Genomic DNA, 6,637 nt, shown 5'->3' on the forward strand with positions numbered 1-6,637 from the left:
CCACCTGAGGGTAGTATACCATACCATCTTTGAAATATTCTTGCGAAAACATAGAACCGAAATTTGAACAAAATTCCGTATCTAGGACTCTATTTCTAGGAAATACAGTTGATAGAGGAGGATGGTAAATGACACTGATCCAAAACATGGGAAATACTATAGATTCATTGGCCTATTTTTGTTTGTTTGTTTTTCGTGTTTTTCCTGACAAATAAATTGCAAGGGGAGAAACACAGAAAGGAACCTCTTAACTATTAGCAGTGTATGGATCTTATTTGGATGTTGATATTAACAGTCTGGGGAAGGAAAGGGAAGAAGGAGAAAGAAGGGGTAAAGATGAAGAATTTTTAACACTGTCTAATTTAAAGGCACACAGTGAAATATGTGCAGATGAAATAATGGGTGGATTTGTTTCAAAATAATCTGAAGGTGGTATGGGGAATACGTAAGGGTACAGATAAAACAAGACTGACTGTGAGTTGATAATTGTTGAAGCTGGATCATGGATGGGTACATAGCAGTTTATTGTAACAGTATTGCTTAAAAACAATGGCCACAGCAACAACCTCAAATGTCCAACAATATAGCTTTGATTAAACAATTTATGGTATAACCACAACATAAAATAATATGCAGCCATTAAAATGATATTTATATTATATAGAATGTTTAAAAATACTTAAACATTCAAAATATTCATAGAACATTAATAAGTGTAAAAAGGTTACAAAACAGGATGTAGTGGATAATCCCATTCAAATGCATAGAAAGGAAATCAAGATTAGTAATAATCGTTTCTGAGTTAGGGAATTAATTACTTTCATTTTTTTCTTTGTGCTTTTTTGTATATCTTTCAAATTTCTGCAATGAGTACGCATACATTTTGTCAGATTTATAATATCATTAAAAATTAGGGAAAGAAAAAATGTAGTTTAGAAAGCTTTTCTCCCTAAATGATGAAAACAAACATTTTATGTGTTCTATAGAAGTAAAGTTTCAACATGTAGACAAAGCATATACTATTTTGTGGTTATATATTATAAATAATATATTACTATAACTTCGCTGGAAAAATCAAGGGAAATTAGTTTCGTTATTTGTATCTTGTTTAAGAAGAAAGTGAAGTATACTGTGTGTGTGTGTGTGTGTGTGTGTTGCATGAGAGAGGGTCAAGGAAAAGGAGTCTAACATTTGCAGGATATCTAGATTAAGCTATATATATTACCTTTAGAATTCTCAGTACAGACTTTTGAGGTTGACTTGTATGTCTGCTTTAGAGGTAATGAAACAGGACACAGTTTGCAGCATGTAACTGCTGGAGCTGAAAATCAAGCCAAGGGCATTTGGGCTTATGTCAGACCTCCTTGTACCATTTAGCAATCTGACCCTTTTACTAGGGTGTTTATTTCCTCAACATATACTGCTAAAATATTTTGCTGTTACCATACTATAAAACTAAAAATTATATAATCTATTATTCTGATACTTGTTATCCAGTTTCCAAAATATTTTCATTAAAATAAAGCTTGAAACTTAAAAATTATTTTACTTAGAAAGAAAGGAATTGGTAAGAGATGCCTAAACCTGCTACATTGCCTGCTACAGTGATGGCATCATTTTCCTCTTGACTCTCCCTGCTAGGTGCAGTTTTTAGCATGGTGGAGCACAAGAGATGACATCCGCGGTGGCTAAGGGTCACCTGGCTCTATATTCTTATTCCAGATGAACTCCACAGATCCTCTGATACCACCATTTGGGTTACTTTGTCAGCTAGTTGTTTTTTGTTGTTTACTTCGAGGACTATTTATTAAGAAACGTGTAGTAAAGTCTAGAGTGGAATTCACTAACTGATAAGAAAGATGAGTTAGCTGTTAAAGGGAGGGTCCAGGAAAGGAAGAATGCAACCTAAATAGGTGAGCATTTCAATGAAGAGGTGACTCTTTGGGGTTGGCATTTCATTTCCTTGCTCCATAAGCTTTTGTTGAGCACCTATTATGTGCCAGGATATCAACTTGGTAAACAGTCTCAAAATAGATCCTTTAATTTTTTTAAAATAAGATGGACTTTAAAACGTTTTATATGAATATAGATATAATGGTAAGTGCACCCCAGATTGGTATTGGTGTGTTGCACCCTTCCACTCTTAAACTCTAGTGCTTATTCATCTGTGAATTGAAAGAGTAAGACCTGAAAACATAGGCACAAAGTAAGCTATTTGGGAAAACAAGGCATAGCCTTTACTCCCTACTTCCAGAGGAACATGCACACACACACATGCACATGCACACACACATATTATATGTAATCTTTAAAATATTGATATATTTTAATCTGGACTGTTTTAGAATACATTAAGTATTGAAATCTTGGCACTTCTACCAATGTGCTTCAGAAAGAATCATGATATTCATATAAGAGTGTAATAGCATCATACTGACAGTCCCGTTTGTTTTGTTTCCAAAATATATGGAGATACTACTTTGATTGTCATGACCCTTAACGTAGACTTCCCTTTAATTATAGTCTTTATTCCAATATAAGGGATGCAATCCCTTGACCAATCAATTTATTTATTCTAATAATTCTATAAAAATGTGCAAACAGCATCTGTTCACTTCATGGATTTAAAAAATCATGAGTAATCATTCTCAATTATGGGAGAAATTTCTTGTAATTCAAAATTTCAAGAAGTCTCCATTTGAGAAATCCGAGTGGTAAATCTATTGTATGTGTTTGTAGTTTTTGAAAATTGACCAGCCTGGCCAATATGGTGAAACCCAATCTCTACTAAAAATACAAAAACTAGCTGGATGTGGTGGCACATGCCTGTAGTCCCAGCTACTTGGGATGCTGAGGCAGCAGAATGGCTTGAACCCGGGAGGCAGAGGTTGCAGTGACCCGAGATCGCGCCACTGCACTCCAGCCTGGGTGACAGAGCAAGACTCTGTCTCAAAATAATAATAATAAGAAGAAGAAAATTGTGATGTGGCCACCCTTAAGTTACTTTACCTTTTTATTTCTAATTATGTCCATTATTGGAATTTTCCAAATGCCAAAGAGACTGAGTTTTTCTATACTTATATATAGAATGTGTAAGATTAATGGTCAATGAGAGTGGCAGCTGTCTGTCTTTTCCTATATATATGCACTTTTGGCAACCCTCTTACCTTCATGTTTTATTTCCAAAGTAGTTTAAATCTTAGATCTAAGAAATAACTTCTTTCTGAATTTGCACCAAAAACAGGGAATCTATTTAGACTAGTTCGAACATGTTGTAAAACGTTTTGAATTTTGATGAAACATGTAAGAGTTTCTGGTGTTTTCCCATTGATAAGAACCATGTGCCTTGTACTAGCCTTCCTTTAGTATTTTGATACAAACTTTCCTCATGCATTCATTAAATATCAACATATAGCTTTTACACACTGGCAAAATAATAGAGCTGATGCTTAGCTTGGTGCTTCATATTTTTTTCTGAATCGAACTGAATTTTGATCTCATTTGATTTAATATTACAGTCCATTTTTCTGGCATGTACTAAATGTGTAGTGTTCTATTTATTGTAATTGAGAACCTTGTTCTGTCATCATCTTTTTGAGCACTCAAGAAAGAACATGAGTAGGTATAAGTACTTCAAACACACTGGTCATTGAACATACCAATGAGTAAAAGGTGAGGGGGTTGCTGATAAAGGAAAAAGAAGTACCTTTGTTTCAATATTTATTGAGGATTGTTTTTAATGAAGTGTTCTGTCTAAAGTGGAAATACTGCTCTTTTTGTCCCTCTTCAAAATCTCTTTAGTAGGTCAAATTGCTGTTTGTGGCTATATCTTCATTGTTTAGAGATCTTGGAAAATGCTGAAGGCCTAAGCTTAGTTATTAATTAAGTATTATATTGGTGTTTTGTTTATTATGATAGGACACAGTAAAATCCATTAATATGAAAGAGGAAGAGGAATGTTGATCCATTGTACCACTTGGTGGGTTTGTGAAACTTTAATATTTCTGATAAAAATATGGAGAACATATTTGCAATGGGGTTTGGATAATGCAATTTTGGTATCATATGCCATGATTTCCATATTGGAGAAATGAAAACTGTTGAAGCACACCAGAGCTACAAATGCTTTCCCTTTCCCTGTGGGAAAAAAATCTTACTGTGTGGGATCAGTTTGGGGCATGATGAGTCTCAGAATAGCCACACCTAGCCGAGCAGGCTTACATTTGCCCTCCTAGTTCTGCAGATGATGCTAACTTAATAAAATAAAAATAACCTAATGCACACCTAGCAGCACATCACTGAAAACATCATTGTTTTAATAGTAACTGCATTTTCATTATTCCAATATATTTGAAACCACTTTTCAAAGTGGTTTCACATCATTATCTTTTATTTTTTTTTTCTGGTTATGGCAGCACTTTCATTTTTTCTTACACAATGATGTGTTGCTGGGACCTCATGTTCTCACATAACAGTAGAAAACCAAAGTCTGTTATCATGTCTTAAAGAATCAAGAATTGTGTACAAAAAACCCTCACATAAATTTAAAGGACGAATAAATTTACAGGTGTAAGTGCAAAATGCTTCCAACTCAAGGCAAGTAACAGTCCATGGTGTTCTGGCAGGAAAACATCAGGTAAGAAAGGAAGTGGGATCCTACAGCTTGGGCTTTTCCAACCCTGAGAGACCGGCAAGATAGAAATGACAACTGGTTCAGGAGCCCTTGCCAGCCTCTAGGGAAATCCCATGACATTCAGCCATGACACTTTAATACCCTCTGCAGATCGGAGACTACTGGCTACTCAGGCTCACCAAGCCATGGACTTGTCTCTCGCAAGCATGTTCTTTCCTCAGCCATGAAGTGACCCAGCCACATGTACTAAAGGTTGAAATCAAAGGTATGTACAGGGTATTAAACAAATGACTAGGGAATAGTTAACTTGAATACAAGGTTAAAATCAGCAACAAGTTCTACAATCCAGTCTTGCTATCAGATACAAGCTTCAAGGACAAATTTGTTTTCAAAGGCTTATTACAGTTTCATGAGGCTAGCATGAGGTGTATACATGTGCCAGGGACAAATCTATACTTCTGAATTAACCCATGCAGCAAATGCTACAAGCAACTGCCCTCAGTCCATTTAGAAGCATTCGCAGTGGATGATGGAGGGGCCTGACTCATAGTACTCCTGCTTCCTAATCCGCATCTACTGGAAAGTAGACAGCGAGGCCAGGATGGAGCCACAGATGCACACCAAGTACTTGCACTCAGCGGGGAGGTGATCTTCTTGGTGCTGGGTACCAGGGTGGCAATCTCCTTACGCAACCTGCCCATGATGCCTGGGTACGTGGTGGTGCCATCGGACAGCACCATGTTGGCGTACAGGTCCTTGTGGATGTCCACATCATACTTCGTGGTGGACTTATTAGGTTATTTTTATTTTATTAAGTTAGCATAATCTTCAGAACTGGAACAGTGCCTCCAGACATCAGAACCACTCATTGCTAATGGTGATCACCTGGCCGTTGGACAGCTGGTAGCTCTTCTCTAGGAAAAGGAGGATGCAGTGGTGGCCATCTCCTGCTCAAAGTCCAGGGTAACATACCATAGCTTCTCTTGATGTCACTCACGATCTCCCTCTCGACTGTTTTGGTGAAGCTGTAGCTGTGCTCCGTGAGGATCTTCATGAAGTTGTTGGACAGGTCCCGGCCAGCCAGGTCCAGACACAAGATGGCTAGGGGAGGGTGTAGCCCTCATAGATGGGTACTGTGTGGGTGACCCCATCTCCAGAATCCATGACAATACCAGTGGTGCACCCAGAGACACAGAGGGACATTACAGCTTGGATGCCCACATGCATGGCCAGGGTATTGAAGGTCTCAAACGTGATCTGAGTCATCTTCTTTCTGTTGGCCTTGGGGTTCAGGGAGGCCTCAGCAGCACGGGGTGCTCCTCCAGGGCTATGCACAGCTTGTTGTAGAAGGTATGGTACTAGATCTACTCCATGTTGCCCCAGTTGGTGTCCATGCAGTGCTGGATGGGGTACCTCAGGGTCAGCATCTGGCTTGCTCTGGGTCTTGTCACCCATGTACGAGTCCTTCTGGCCCATGTCCACTATCACACCGTAGTGCCAGGGGCACCTGACGATGGAGAGAAACACGGCTCACGGGGCATCTTCCCCAGCAAAGCCAGCGTTGCACATGCCAGAGCCACTATCAATGACGAGCCAGCAATCTTTTCTTTCAGTGAGATCGATGGAGGAGCGGGGAGGTGGAGCGTAGACCATTTGCAGAGTGAGCCACATCATTATCTTATGCTTTTCTTCCAACAACTTTTAGATAGACAACCAGGGCCCCACTGCTGGGTTTGTTTTAGAGGCATAGAGAAAGGCTCAACTCTTGTTCTTGATTTCCTTCTCTTACATTCTTGACTATTCCTTCTTTATCCTGCCCCTTCATCTTCTTCCTCTATGAAGACTTTTCATATCTGTAACATAAAACGGATTAACTCACTCTTGTTTTAAACAAAGGAACAAAAGCATCATCCTATTCTTCAATAGCATCCTTCTTTTTTTCCCCCAATATTCCCAATACAACCAGCCCTGTGCCTCCATTGCCCTTTACAGCCAAGTGTCAGG

The 6,637-nt window shown here is 38.5% G+C and overlaps 1 pseudogene; it reads right to left on the minus strand.

The window, feature by feature from the left end:
- Window positions 1–5,140: 5,140 nt before the first annotated feature.
- LOC129462534 (actin, cytoplasmic 2-like) lies at window positions 5,141–6,244 on the minus strand (annotated as a pseudogene).
- Window positions 6,245–6,637: the final 393 nt, after the last annotated feature.

Source organism: Symphalangus syndactylus, chromosome 14 (assembly GCF_028878055.3).
Source record: "Symphalangus syndactylus isolate Jambi chromosome 14, NHGRI_mSymSyn1-v2.1_pri, whole genome shotgun sequence".
NCBI classification, from domain to species: domain Eukaryota; kingdom Metazoa; phylum Chordata; class Mammalia; order Primates; family Hylobatidae; genus Symphalangus; species Symphalangus syndactylus.